This window comes from Mustela putorius, unplaced genomic scaffold (assembly GCF_011764305.1).
Source record: "Mustela putorius furo isolate JIRA1106 unplaced genomic scaffold, ASM1176430v1.1 tig00000228_pilon_pilon_pilon, whole genome shotgun sequence".
Classification (NCBI taxonomy): domain Eukaryota; kingdom Metazoa; phylum Chordata; class Mammalia; order Carnivora; family Mustelidae; genus Mustela; species Mustela putorius.
Window position 1 is genome coordinate 37,382,216 of NW_025421322.1, and position 15,389 is coordinate 37,397,604.

The window sequence follows — 15,389 nt, forward strand, 5'->3', positions numbered from 1 at the left end:
ACTGGCCTCTGGTCACAGGCTTCGGGAAAATTCGACATTGTCAGTGACGGAGCCATAGTGTGGTCTCACAGAAAGCTAAAGTGTGAAACTGGCGTGGGCCCTGGCAGGTGCTCAGAATTTCAATAGATGGAAAAGGCCTGAGGTTTCTACAACTTTGGATGTGCTCAGCGGCTAGTAACAGGACATCTCAGGAACAAGGGCCTGAGGAAGAGCACGTGCCATTACCTTACCCAGCAGAAGTGCACAGATGACAGGGAGTGCCAGGCTTGTTGCAGAAGCTGGACTGTCCCCGGGCTCCGGCTCAGCCTCTGTCATCCACTTGGCCTTTTGCTTGACTTTGTAAGGCGGCCATTGCCGCTTGGAGCACCTGCCCTCATGCAAAAGCTTCTCAAGAAGGAAAGAAAAGGTCATACAAAGAGAGGGGGCTTTGCATTCATTAAAGAGAAAAAGCTATCACAGGAGAGACATCATGGGCTGCCTTGAACCCTGCCAGGAGGCCACCACTAGCTTTAGCTTCGAAGCAGGTGAGAAAAGTCAGCATCAGATAAAGGAGAAATAGGCCTAAACTCACGCTGACCGTCCCCTGCAGGGGGAGAGGTGCCTCCCCAAACTGAGGTCCTTATCACCCAAGAGACCTCTGGGTTTCTGTTAGTTGAAGTAAAGGGGACAAAGGGTGGTTACCAATGGCAGGGAAAATCAATACCTACCCCAGGTGCTTCAGACAGAGCCCTTGGGCAGGAATCACCATCACCTGGGAGGCCCAATGGCAGGGAAAATCAATACCTACCCCAGGTGCTTCAGACAGAGCCCTTGGGCAGGAATCACCATCACCTGGGAGGCCCAATGGCAGGGAAAATCAATACCTACCCCAGGTGCTTCAGACAGAGCCCTTGGGCAGGAATCACCATCACCTGGGAGGCCCAATGGCAGGGAAAATCAATACCTACGCCCAGGTACTTCAGACAGAGCCCTTGGGCAGGAATCACCATCACCTGGGAGGCCCACTCACAGGGGTGCAGACTCAGTAGCTCTGAGACGGGCTCCCGGGCTTTGCCATCCTGAAATGTTCCCAGGAGATGCTGGTCCTGGAACAAATCCACCAGTATAGGCCACGATCGGAGGCCTGAAACCTGTTTCGAGTCTGAACGACATGGAGCGATTAGAAGTTGGACAGGTGGACTTGCTCCTGGGTTCCTTCACCCACCGAATGGTGAGTCTGGATGGCCATGAGAAGTTCAGAATTCATACTCACCGTGGTCTAGACCATCTTGTCTGATAGAAACACATCACTGTAAGCCACAGGAATTTTTCATTTTCTTGTAACCACCTAAAAAGCGTAAAAAAGAAAAGCTGAAATTAATGTTAATGATATATTTTACAAACAATTTTAAACATGTAATTAATATAAAATTATTAATGAGTATTTTACATTTTTAAAATTAGGTCTTTGGGGGTGCCTGGGTGGCTCAGTGGGTTAAGCCTCTGCCTTTGGCTCAGGTCATGATCTCAGGGTCCTGGGATCGAGCCCCACATCGGGCTCTCTGCTCGGCAGGGAGCCTGCTTCCTCCTCTCTCTCTCTCTGCCTGCCTCTATGCCTACTTGTGATCTCTCTCTGTCAAATAAATAAATAAAATCTTTAAAAAAAATTAGGTCTTTAAAATCTGGTGTGTATACCATAGCGCAGCTCCTTTCCCATAAGCACCATCCCAAATGTCTGTAGTTGCGTGCAGCTACTTGCTACAGTACAGAACAAGACCCATTCAACCTACGAATTTATGTAGGTTTTCCTTCACCACATAGTTAGGCACCTCCCTCCCGACCCCGTCACTACTCCCCAAGGATGAGAAGCACAGAGGTCAATAGTAACCTTTGTGGTGGCTTTGGCTGGAAGGGCTGAGCCCGGGTAGTGAAGGTCTGGGTGTGCAGGAGATCATTAGGTAAACTCCTGCCGTTTCTGCTACGTTACCTCTCACATTAATCATCTAGTTAGTCTGGCCCTGTTAAAGTGTTACTCAGCTCAAATGTGCAAGAAAATAACAATGACCACCCAAATGAGAACAAAAAGAGGCTATCTATCCAGAACTTTCTATAACAAAAGTTTTAGCCACTATCTCTTCTATTTGGAGGACTCATAGACAGGCAAAGGAGTGGGAACACTTTATGGGTCCTGATTGGCTTTGGGTGGCATAGGGAAGCTGGAAGGTTAACTAGAAATGGGCCTTTTATGTGCTTGGGTTAAATGCATGTTTGGATGGTCTTGAGTTAGAAGTAAGGGAAAAAAAAAAAAAAAAGGAGAAGCTGGCAGTTGTTGCCCAAGTGTTGAGTATTCTGGAAGGATTTCCGTGGAGGAGGTTTGACTTCCTAGCTAGATGCTGTAGAGGTTAGAGGACACAGTTCTGTTATGCTATGCTATGTGATCTGTTTGTATATTTTATTTCTCTGCTGGAAAATAAAACCTTGATCCTACTGTAGCCAATTATCACTGAAATGTTGAAACCCCGTTATTAAAACTTTTTTTTCCTGGAAGATTTGGGCTTCTAGGCTTTCTGTTTTGCTGTTGTTTTCTTAAGCCAGTGCCTAAGAGGAATCATGACATAATGAGAGGGACCTGCCTACTGGGCCCAGCTCTGCTATAAGTAAGTTGTGGCCCTCAGGGAAGCCAGTTTATTTCTGGCCTCAATTTGTTCACCTCTAAAATGGAATAAAATTAGAGTAGTTCTACATTCCCCAAAATGAGATTACTTTTTGGCCACCAGGCTGGACATTTTCTGTTATTGCTAGACATACAGGTGAATGAAACATAAGCCTGCTTTCAAGGAGCTCCTAAATCTAAGAACTAAACTAGGTCTGGGAGCACAGATGATAACTATAGTGATGTTGATCTTGATGATGATGATGATGATGATGATGATGATGCTCTGGGGATGACGACCATCATGGGAATGATGATGGTGTTAATGGTGGTGATGATGGTGTTGGTGAGGATGAGGATTATATTGTTGATCATAATGATGATGGTGGTGGAGATGGGGATGATGATGGTGTTGATGATGATGTATTGATGGTGATGACATGGTGATGACGGTGTTGATGATGGAGATGATGATGATAATAGTGGTGATGGTGGTGATAATGGTGTTGGTGAGGGTGGGGATGATATGATAATGATGGTGGTGGTGTTGATGGGGATGATGATGGTGTTGGTGGTGTTGAGGGTGGTATTGGTAATGACAAGGATGATGAGGAACATGATAATAATATTATTCATGGTGGTGATGGTGCCACTGCTGCTGATGGGGATGGTGATCCCTTGATAATAATGATGGTGATGTTGGTGATGACAGTGGATGGGCATTGAGCATATATCCTGTGCCAAGTACTGCTCAGATATCTACATGCTTTACTGTATATAGTCCTCACAACCCTTTGAGCAGGTATCATGATTATTCGTATGTTTAGGAGGAGTTAATAGAGGTTTAAAGAGATTAAATAAATTGTTCAAAATCTCTTTGCTAGCCAGTAGTGAAATCTAAATTTTAATGTGAGCACCTTGCTCTAGAGTGGGTTCTAATAACTGTTTTGCTCACTTACCTCATTCCATGCTGTGCTGTTTTCCAAAATGTGATAAGCTTTGACAAAAGTATGTGAAATGTGGAAATAGGAGGAAGTATGCATTCTACAGAGCAGATGAGTCTGAAGAAACTTCATGAGATGTCCACTTAACATAAAACTTTGAATGACCAGGAGAAACTGGAATAGAAGAGATGGTTATTCCCAGCAGATCCAATGAGAAATACACTCCTGTTGAAGGGTCATGGTGTTAACTGGGGCAGTTTCAAACCTATTACAGCTGAGATGGGAAATAAAGATGGGAAAATTGTTTGGGGCCATGTAGTTATGAATAGTAAGTTCTATGTTAAGAGACTTGGTGTCTATTGTGTCTCTCATTTGTTGGGTTAGGTTTAAGGTTAGGTCCAGTGCATAATTAAAAATTTAAAATGCCTTGATTTATGGCTTTAGACACCAACTGACCTGCTGCTCTGGTGCTCAGCTGGAATGAGCACCATGCAGCTTTGCTGTGTTGCTTTCCTACTTCTTTCGCCAGTGTGATGTGAATCTTAATTGTCCTGATTTTTATCTGGGCTCTCAAGATCTCACCTTACAATCGCTTTTGTGAGAAGCTATCCGACTCTATAAGAACATGAAATAAGGACTACGGCAGTCCAACGCCATGCAGGGAAAAGTGGCATTTCTCCAACTGAAGCAACAGCGTCTGTAGAAATTCTTCGTCTACATCCAATGACTACATCCAATTAATTCCCATAACTAAGCTGAACACGTCCTTTCTCATCCTGTCTCGCAGGACTCATTTGAGTTGCTTTGATGAATTAAATTTTTTCCCCAAGACATGAGGATAAGAAATTCTCTACATGTGCACTACCATGTAGTAGATTTCCTAGAACAAACTTTAGTCTTCCTTAAAAATGTTCGATTTGGTCCACTCTTTGGGTCTAGAAATGACTTACACCTTTTAAAGAACAGTTTCCTATCTTCAAATTTTTAGAATCTAGTCTAACCCAGAGCATCTTGTTATATTCATAACCTTAAAAATAGTTTGAGGAAAAAAATAAAGTTTTGTAAAATATGCATGGGTGTGATGTTCTGATGCCTGGGTCTGATGTGGAGTGTGGGGGTATGTACTGCCACCCCAGTAACTCTTTGTTCTTCACTGTGGCTGAAGTAGAAGGTATTCTCCCCAGGTGACCGCTGGGGTTGACCACATGCTGCCTCCTCTCTTGATCATCCCCTCTGTGACCTGAGGAGACAGGAGCAGGAAAGGTCTTAAGGGAAAGGAAACACTTTACATTCCCTCATCCTATATCTGGCCCTATAGTGCTATATTGCAAAGGGAGACAGAAAAAAAAGGGGGGGGGGAGACAGGGGGGCAAAGCTAGAGGAGAAGAACAAAAGAGGAGAGAGGGCAGGATGGAAATAAGTGGGAGAAGAGAAATGGGAGCGGAGGGTGTGGAGGGTGTGACCTGGCCTCTAGCAGGTATCTCAGAATCACTGTTCCAATTCCAAGCCAACTTGAATTCTTTTCTATAATTTTAAGAGTCAAAACTCCCACTATCTTGTAAGACTCACTGTCCTATGGACCCAAAAGTGTCAGAGAGTAGTAATAATAATGAACATCCAGTCTATGTGTGTGCAATGCTATACTTTCCAAAGGATGGTCACCTCTTTGTCCCATCAAACCATGGGCTCTAACTTCTTACTAACTTCTTTCCAAATGTCAATGTTCAAGGTAACCTCCAAGTAAAAGTATTCCTCTTCCCTCTGAGAACTTGTAGGTGAAGTAACTGAAGCTCAGAAAGGTTACGTGATTTGCTCAGTCACAGAGCTGGAAGTGGCAGACCTGGGAACTGACCAGCATATGCTTCTCTTTAAAGATCTTGACATTCAATGTGGGGAGGGTGCAGGAAGCCGGCTTCGTACCCCCACCTCAGGTCCACTTGCCCTGCCCGTTGAGCATCCTGGTCCTCACTGTCAGTCTGCACCATGAACTGGAATGGTGACCATGTTAGCAGAGACTGGCATCATTTAACCAAACAGGAGTCACACTTTCATGCATATTGAAAATGTGCTCAATGGGACTGCCTTCCTGGTGTTTCCTGGACCAGACACCTTGTCTCGGGGCCAAAGAGCCAAATAGGGACAGAGGCTCTGCCTCAGGGCCATAACTCCTGAGTCTCTCCCCACCCTCCCATTCTAGAGTTGGGGAAACTGAGCTCCAGAGAAATGGAAAAGCCTGCTGTTGTCATTCAGTGGCTACTGTCAGAGCCAAGATCACCGCTGAGAGCTGATGAGACAAGGTGACAAGTCCTGAATATATTTGTAAGTCTGTCTGGAACACTCACTAAAAATCTAATCAATAACTGTAAGTGACCTCTTCCTCCATCTCTGGGCCATGCCTGTTTGTGGCGGGACCTCCGAGGACTGCTGACCAGGACGGTCTCCAGAATCCTCGTGTTCGTAGATTTTTACCCCTTGGTGTGGGAAGATGGCACAAACCAAAAACCAGTGGGGTCTTCTGCTGTGTGTGTGTGTGTGTGTGTGTGTTTAGTTAGTAATTATCCCATGATCACCTATAAGATCGGGGTTAATGATTTCTACGATGCAGAGATACTTTGTAGACTACTATAATAACAAGCTCTTAGAAGCTGGGTGTCGTCATTCATGGATAGATACATATGTACAACATTTACTAACTAAGTCCTGATCTAAAACCTTTTGAGGAAGTTGGTAGCTACTTTTGTGTTTGAAGATAAAAAGCTATGCAACCCTTTTAGAAAATATTAATAATAATAAAGCAACAACAGTATTAGCTGACGGCCCTTGATGAGAACTCAGGGCCGCTGCAATAAGTCATAATGAAAACAGACTAGAGACCTGATGCCCACATACCCCTGTCTGGTGCAGCCTGCTCTGAAGGTGGACCATGGAGAAGGTCCTAGGCACCTAAGGGCACTTAGACATGCTGTGGGGTGTGGGGGGTGTATGCCACACTGCTCAGAAGTTGGGTCTTTGAGGAGAGGGACTGGGTACCCTGTGGGAGAGGTTTAGGGCACCAAGCGTAAGAAGTGAGGAGAGGGCATGAGGGTTCTTTGCCATTGCCCAGCCCAGAGCCCCAGGAGAGGGGAGAGAGAGGGGCAGGGCTTCGCAGCTGGAGCCGTCCCAGAACTATGCCCATCATTTCCTGGGAGGTGACTGTCCCGTGACTTGAGCCTAACAGGGTCCCAGCCCAGTCTTCCTGAGGAAAAAACAAGTTATACTGTGCGCCTTACCCTGCTTGGAAGGGGAGGAAAGGGAGAAAAGGAAGGCAGGGGAGAGTAAGGGGGTAGGGGGGGTGGGAACAAAGGGAAAGGGGAGGGGAGGGGAGGGGAGGGGAGAGGAGGGGTGGGGTGGGGCGCGGCGGGGTCTGGGGCTAGCTCAGAGCCTGTGGCCAGGATGAGCGAGTCCTGGATGCTGGCATCCAGGGGTGGGGAGGGCGAGCCTCAGAAAAGGCACGCGGCCCTCCTTCCCTTCTTCATTCCACTCTCATCCCAAGGCCATAGTGAGCCCCTTGCAGGTGAAGGCACTTTCTCGAAGCAACGACTCTCCTTTGTGTTCCGGGCCATGGTGAGGCCCAGGTGACGGGGCGAGGAGAGGGGTGGAAGGAGGGGCTCTAGAGGCCACACCCGCTCCCGGGTCACAGGACCCTGACAGCAGACCCTGAGGGACCCGGCTAAGGAGGCTCTGTCCTTGGCGCTCCCCCGGAAAGCAGATCTCAGGTGTCCTCACGCAGGTGCACAGAGGCAGACGTGTGAGGTGACGGTGACCTAATTAGCTCGACGGAGGTCATCAGTCCGTAATGTCCATGTATCAAAGCCCCACTGTGTGCCCCTGAAATAAAGACAATTCGTATTTATCAGTCACACGTGGAAGGAATAAGCGTCGAGTTCTGGTGGAGAGTCCTCGCCCCTCACCCCCTCACTCGCTTCTCGGGTTTCGCCTCTTCCTTCAGGATCTCTGCTCTCTTTCCAGCCCAGACACCCAGTCCCTCCATGCCAGCCTTCCACCACGCCGGTCCTAGGAGGATCCCCACAACGCAGCGTGGCTACTGCCTTAAGAGGTGCCAGCGTGTCTGAGGAGCAGCGGGGCCGCTTCTGAGGACACCTGCCTAGGGGAGGAAGACAAAGTCTGAAGTCCAAGAAAGAAGCCTGAAGGACTCGGCAAAACCCAGAAATTGCCAAGAGCAGTTAACTCCCTCCTCCTCCTCCCCCTTCCCCTCCTCCTCCTCTTTTTGGTACTATTTCCCCCCCTTTTCCCCCCACACATAAAAAGAGAGTGGGGCCAGCATTATGTGGCCAGCATCCTCTCCGTCCACGCCACAGAACCCTCCAGCTGCAGGAGTAACGACCACGGATCGGAAGTGGGCGATGCTCAGAGATGGATGGTGATGGGCGACGGGCGGTTGGAGGGAGGAGCGGGTGGGAGGGCCGTAGGGAGGGCCCCGCTGAGCCCCGAAGCCCTTCTGGCTGGGTCCCAAACACAGGCTCCCTGTCGCATCTGGATTTCTCCAGACACGCCTGATAATAAAGATCCACGGAAGCACTTATTAATGTTGCAGGTTCCAGGGTCCCTCCTCTGGGGATTCTGATTTCAGTTGGGAGAGAGCGCCCGCCGCTAAACGGAGCTGCATCAGGAGAGCCTCTGCCAGACCAGATCCCGCAATCCCCGGCGGGCGGCCCGCAACCCCACGCCCCGCGCCGCACTGCTCCTGACAGTCAGCAGGGGGCAGCAAAGAGCTTCCGCGGCCTGCGCTCTGCGGGCGGCTGCGGCTGCGGCTGCGGGCGGACCCTGTGAGACGCGTGTCTGCGGGATGCGGGGCGCGCCGCGCGGCCTTCTCCTCCTGCACCTGCTGCCCCGGGGCGCGCCACGCAACCTCCAGGCCGCGGTTTCATGTGTGAACTGGGGGCACGAGAGCACTTCACAGGTTGTTACTAAATGAGTTAATTCTCCCAAAGTGCGCGTCTGTCCAATGCTTAACGGTTAGTGCTGTGGTTAGTGCTGTCTTCACGGTCACCGCGGGACGTCTGTGGGCTCACTGACAGCGCCTGGGGGGAGGCGGGACCGGCCTGAGCCCCGAGACCACGATCTGGGCGGAAATCTAGAGTTGGGCGCTCAAGGCATTGACTCACCCGGAGCCCCTGGGAATGTATTTTTGGTAACAGCCTTGGGGAGGCCGCGCTCTTATTCCCCGGTGCAGTCTGATGACCCCTGCGGACAGCTGGGAAGCCGTTCCCACCGTCAAGGTGACGAGCACACCTGCCACCTCCCAACGTTTCTTTCTGTCCCTTTGTTTTCCTTTTTTGTTTGTTTTTGGCCTAAGTGCGTTTAAGAGGAGACACGCGCACTTGGCGGTTTTGCTCCCCTGCACAACGCACCCCGGCCAGGGGGGCTGCGTTGCACCGCAGGTCTCGGGACGTGTTCATCGCGCACCGGGGAAGCTCTAGCCGGTCAAGGGTGTGGGCAAGGGAAAGGCCAGAAGAGAGGAGGGGCGGTGATGAGAGCTGCTGCTGGGAAGGTGAGGCCTGGGGGTGGGGGGGGGGGGTCTGCAGACAAGGACGCGTCACCCTGGGGAGGACACCAGGCGGCCTGGCTAGTGTCCTTCCGCCTCGGGATGCATGAGGCTCCGCGCTGAGTGGGGGAAAACCTCAAGGTGCAGAAGCGCGCGTACTGTCAGCCTCCGCGGAGGCCAAACACACACAGGTACAGAGGATGTCGGAGCTGGGGGCGGGGCGGGGAACGGCTGGAGTGGGGGGGGCGCTGGCGTGTGGCTGTAAACACCTGTGTGCTGTCTAGATAGTCTTTAAAGCGGTATATGTGCTCCTGATTGTTTATTAGGTATTTTAAACATGTAGAATATTTCAGAAAACAGTATCATGGATAGTTGACTCTTCTTCTTCTTCTTCTTCTTTTTTTTTTTTTTTTTTGAAGAATTTATTTATTTTATTTGAGAGGGAGAGAGCAATTAGGGGGAGAGGCAGAGGGAGAGGGAGAGAAAGAATCTCAAGCAGACTCCGTGTTGCGTGCACAGCCTGGCTCAGGGCTCAGTCACAGCCTTGAAATCATGACCTGAGCCAAAGCCAAGAGTTAGACGCTTAACCAACAGTGCTACATAGGCACCCCGATATTTGGCCATTCTGCTTCAGATTTCTTCTTTTTATTTTTTAAAATTTTTTATTTATTGTTTATTTGAGAGACAGAGAGTGTGTGCACGAGTGGGGAGAGGGGCAACGGAAAGGGGGAAGCAGACTCCTCCCTAAGCAGGGACCCCAATGTGGGGCTTGATCCCAGGACTCTGAGATCATGACCTAAGCTGAGGGCAGACACTTAGCCAACTGAGCCACCAGGCACCCCCAGATTTCCTCTTTTTAAATCACACACACAGAAGTTGGCAGACAGACCACAACTGCCTACGTGCCACCTTCAGAGTCCTGAGGCCTGCCGACCTTGAGAGAATCACTATTCTCAGTTGCCTACCATTCACCTGGATGTTCTTATACTGATTTTTAAATAACTGGCATGTGTATAAAATCTGTAAACCTATTAAATTTTTGTTCCATAACTCCTATTTTGTCTTTCAAGGTAAGGACATTCATTTTATTTGAAGGAGAGCAGAATCTGTCACCCCAAAATATGCCTCTTTGGCATAAGGATTATTTTAGGCTGATTATTTTTAAGAAACAGCTTCTCTGTTCTTTAGTTGCAGGAGAAGCTCTGAAAACTGAGTGGAAGTTACCTTTTGTAAGAGACTTTTACACTTCCAAGGAGGTCTCCATTCACAAGCACGTCTCCCTCCGGGTACCAGGAAGAGAAGGAGGACCAAATCTCCAGAAACTCTTATCAAAGATGGAGGCACAGACATGAACCACAGATGGTATCATGACAGCCATACCGTCCCTCACAATTTTGCCTGGAAACCTCCCATACCTGATGACCACCCTGCCCAATATCTGCTTTTGTCTTCAGTGGAAGGTGGTATTTAAGGTGGTGGCTTTAGCCATCTGGGGAATTACTTAGTTTCCTTGGGTCTCTCCCTGGTAGACAGGAAGTATGCATGTTATTGGACCTCTGTTTTCTTTCCTCCTGTTATTCTGTCGTGTATTACAGCGGGGAGCTGGCGGCGGGTGGGGCGGGGGGGGGGAATGTCTCCGCCAAGAACCTAGAAGGGTGGAGGTAAAATTATTTTTCCTCCCCGCATGCTCCTATTTTAGCGAGAGCTGTCTTGCATGAATATGTGTTTGTTAATCCTTTTCATTTCCCATGTGAAGTTGCTCACTCCTTTCCTCTCCTTTAACATGTAAATGTGTTGAATCTCATTGCTAGATTTTCTGAAATTGAGCCATCTTTTTTCTTTTTTTTTTTTTTGCAGAAATATGTTTCCATTTCAAATAGTCATTTTTAAAGGCCAATGACCTGAATGCACTCCGATGGAGGTTTCTGCTAGAGTTGACCAATAGCCGTACTGTGTAGGAGCTGCCATGTGTCTTTAGGGTAAGACAGCATTCCTAATTATCTAATTCCCATTTATAATCCTTCAGCGGCTCTATTTAGTTCACTGAGTTTCAAGCTCCTCTGAGTGCATCCGTGGCCTTCACGTCCCATGATCCCTTCTTCAGAGTCATCTCCTTATGCCTGGCTTCTCTCCCAAGACTCTCCTACCCAGCCCACCAACAGAGCTTGGCAGCTGTCATCTTTAAGTGTGTCTTGACTCCAGTCCCCACTTTCTGTGTTGAGAAAACTTTCTTTAGCTCAGGCCCCTGAACCTTGTAGGCTGGGGATCAGAAGAGCTGTCATAAGGCATAGACAGTGCTCTGTCACACCATTGTTTAAAATCCTGAGAAGGATCCCCTTCCCCATAAGATGGGAAGGCCGAACTCTTCAATACCACATGGCCATGTTTCTGTCTCCTGGACACACATCCCTGAGCAGACAGGGGACAATCTGCAGCACACATCTCCGTGCACACTTGTGGTTCCATTTTGAAATCCATCCTCTAATGGAGACCCTCCCTCTCTGGGAAGGGAGTCTGGGTCTGTGAGCTGACTTCTATGTGGGGATCCAATCGGGGAAAGACTCAAGTCTTTGGTGACTCAAGTTCAGTGCACGTGTGCTGCATCTGGAATTCTGTTATGCATATATTTTCAGGAGTTCTGCACAAGTACTTAAATCCAGGTATCTCCATGTCCAAAGAGGCATCACCACGTGTGAAAACATCTCTTCTCCCCATACTTACTGTGGTGCTGGTGCCTACCTAATGTCTGGGAACTGAGGGCCCTGCCACCCAGTCCCTCACTGCCCATCCTCCATTCCTTTGAAATCTGGGGCCTGATTTCCTGGTGCCTCTCACCATCATCTCCATCATCAGAGAGCTGTTCAGAGGTGCTGGTGTCCCTCACCTGAGGCATTTCTTAGTGTCTTCATGAAGGGATTGTCCTTTGGGAGGGACGATGGTTACAAAGTATCTAAACAGGTTGCATTTCATGGGCTCACTGAAATCCCTTCTAACTGGCCCCAGGCCCTCTGGGGTTCCATCAGGGGTGTCCCTGCCCACTGGGCTCTTTGGGTATTTGCCAGTGTTGAGCATGGTCCTTAGTTAGCTAACTAAGCACAGTGTTACTGCCACCCAACGTATTAAATCCCCATCCTCATGAGTGCTTCTGTCTGTTCAAGCTGTTGTAGCAAAACACCACAGACCCGGTGGTTATAAACCACAGCTCTGTTGGCCAGAAGTCCAGGTTGAGGGCAGCATGGTCAGGTGAGTAGCTCTTCCAGGTTGCAGACCTCTCACTGCGTCCTCAGACACTGGCAGGGGTAAGGAGCTCTCTGGACTCTTATGAGGGCACTAATGACACTCATGAGGGCTCTTGACCCATGACCTAATCCCCTGCCACAGGCTTCCAGATCACCTCCAGATGCCCTCACCATGGGGGCCGGGCTTCACTAAATGAACGCTGGGTGACACAGGTGTGCAGACCGCAGCCTCACCTCGATGTATTTGGCACAATCCAACGTCCTAGTCAACTCCTGTGACCTAATGCCCTGAGAACATGCTCCTGCCTGTGCATCAGCACCGCACAGTCCCACTCTGCAGCTCGGTTGGTGTCCAGAGGCGCACGTCCTCCTACAGTGGACTTCCCTTCCCCCACTTGGCTGGGCTGGAGTGAAGTTCTTGTTATCAGCCCAGAGACAAAGAATGCTGGGGGTTGTCTGGAGGAGAGCTGGCATCGTCTGTGAATCGACCACTTTTTGTGAAGTCATCAGACTTTGTTTTTCATTTTTTGGTTTTTTTAAATGTATTCGTAGATGCGGGGAGAAGCCGCTCCCTCACACGTGACAAAGGACGGCTTTCAGCGTAAGCAATGTTCAGAGGAAAGAGAGCTCAGTGTTCCCAGGCTCACATGCGTATGTGTAACTGTTCCTTTCCCCCAGGGCCCCTCTCGCCATCCGTCCTGGATCCTTACCTAACAGAATTACCAACCCATTGTCACTCTGAATCAGTGGCCCTTACAGGCTCTGGCTTGGCCCACACCCACCTCTGTCCTGCTGCTATGGGAGGCACGTGGTTACTTTGCAATTGCCATGGAGACTTTCTGGTTTTCTACCTGTAGTCTGAGCTGAGAACTCAAGGCTTTAAGTTTGTCGTTTTCTCTAGGTGGGCTCTCTAGGCCAGTCTGAATCTGACGGCCCATGTTCTCATCTTGGCAAACACCACTGGGAACCCAGCAAGGAGCCGTCTAGTCACCAATGGCATCCCCATCTTGTCCTCCACCTGCACCCATCATGGCGGCTGCAGAAGTTGGCAGCACACATCCCATCACTGCAAAGACTGCGTTTCTGTGTCAAATATGTCATCGATTCAGTCTCACAAGGCAGCTCTTGAGGGGGTCTGTTTCCTGGGGCCACTTCTGGGCACAGTAACTGGGTTGTTCGGGGTATCGGCCTACCCACAAGGTACACGGAGGTATTATAAACGATCCTCAGACTGTTTCCTACAGGAGACAACCTCGGGCTTAGCAAGGCCCTCTCCCATTCCAGCCAAATGTAAGCTCCTGGAAAAAAGGACTTTCTGCTGGTTTTGTTTACAGAATCTTCCTGGGGCAGGAGCAGTGCCCTAGCACACGGCAGGAGCTCAGGGATTGTTTGATAACGAAGGGAAGAAATGACATAGAAGTTCAACCATCAGAAACAGCTCCAGATCAGAATGCCATGATCACATATCTAGTAACTAAAGAACATTCTAGAAATAATTTGAGCATAAAACTGAACACCAGAGTGACCAGATTAAAAAAAAAATACAGCTGCATGACTTTTCATTAAGTAAAAATTGCCCATGTAACTGCCGTCCAGGTCAAGGAGAAAATTTAAAAAATAACGGCACCCCCTGACTCAAGGCCCCCAGGGATCCCCTCAGTCACAACACCCACCCTCAATGGTAACCACGACCCTGACTTCTACCACCAAAGGTGGGTTTTCCTGTATTTGAAATACACACGCATATGCACACGCTCACGCACAATGCACAAGCCCATGTGCACACACGCTAACACGATATACACACACATGTGTGCACACACACACCCACACGCATACACAATACGTGTGCCCACACACTGACCTAACACATATACACACATACATACACGCATACACACACACACACACACAGTACCCTCGCACACAGGCTAACATGATACACAAACACACACACACACGCAACACGGGGTGTATCTCATGTCAGGGCTGGTTCGCTCAGGACCATCTTTCTGTGGTTTGTCTGCCATTGCATCTAGTTCTCTTATTGTTTCATATTCCACGGACGCGACCATCCTCCATGGACGCACTCACGTCCACACGACACAACACTGGGCTATTCCAGTTGTGTGGTCAAGGGCGCCGCCACGCTGCTCCCCACACCGGGCTTAGCAGATCATGATCTTGTTCCCGAGGGAGAGGGTTTCTGGGCAGTGAAGTACCCTTCTGTTTCTGTAGATATTGCCGACCTGTTTTACACGATGCATATGACAACCGCTGCTCCTGCTGGCGTGGCACGAGCTGTCGCAGAGGACGCATTCTCACCAGCACCGAGTCCCAGCAGTCCCGTTTATTCTAGCTTTCTGGGCGTCGCAGGGCCTTCCTGAGACCCCATCGCAGCCTGACCTGGCGTGAGTCAAGAGGCTGAACACATATTAACGCACATGTGTTGGCCTTTTGGGTAAAATTTGTTGCCAACTGATTTTTCAGCCACATGCCCATTTTTCTTTTTCTTCCTGATATAAAAGCTTTCTTTACTTATTCTGTGTAGGAGTAATTTGTCAGACACAATCGTCTTCTCTCACCTATGGCCTGCACACTTGCCTCATGGGTGCATTTTGATGAATACAGATTCTTAACTACATCGCAGACAAATTGTCTTTTCAAAAATACTTAATGGTGAGATCCTTGTCTGGTGTTGGGATCAAGGTGATGCTGGCCTCATAAAATGAGTTTGGAAGTTTTCCTTCCATTTCTATTTTTTGGAACAGTTTCAGGAGAATAGGAATTAGTTCTTCTTTAAATGTTTGGTAGAAATCCCCCGGAAAGCCGTCTGGCCCTGGGCTTTTGTTTGTTTGGAGATTTTTAATGACTGTTTCAATCTCCTTACTGGTTATGGGTCTGTTCAGGCTTTCTATTTCTTCCTGGTTCAGTTGTGGTAGTTTATATGTTTCTAGGAATGCATCCATTTCTTCCAGATTGTCAAATTTATTGCCGTAGAGTTGCTCATAGTATGTTCTTATAATAGT

At 48.8% G+C, this 15,389-nt stretch overlaps 2 long non-coding RNA genes across 5 annotated transcripts; both read left to right on the top strand.

Moving 5' to 3' along the window:
- The first annotated feature begins 958 nt into the window (after nt 1-958).
- On the top strand, nt 959-9,553 carry LOC101679818. The gene is made up of 3 exons (XR_198822.3): nt 959-1,210; nt 5,774-5,895; nt 7,585-9,553. It is a non-coding gene; the product is annotated as an uncharacterized LOC101679818 (long non-coding RNA).
- Nucleotides 9,554-9,914: 361 nt separating this feature from the next.
- On the top strand, nt 9,915-15,175 carry LOC106004942. Of its 4 annotated transcripts, none has more exons than XR_001178041.2 (3): nt 9,915-10,593; nt 10,979-14,072; nt 14,599-15,175. It is a non-coding gene; the product is annotated as an uncharacterized LOC106004942 (long non-coding RNA). The 4 variants fall into 4 exon arrangements; XR_001178040.1 differs by lacking the exon at nt 14,599-15,175 and having other exon boundaries at nt 10,979-12,364; nt 12,503-13,772; XR_001178038.1 differs by lacking the exon at nt 14,599-15,175 and having other exon boundaries at nt 10,979-11,100; nt 12,280-13,772.
- The last annotated feature ends 214 nt before the right edge of the window (nt 15,176-15,389 follow it).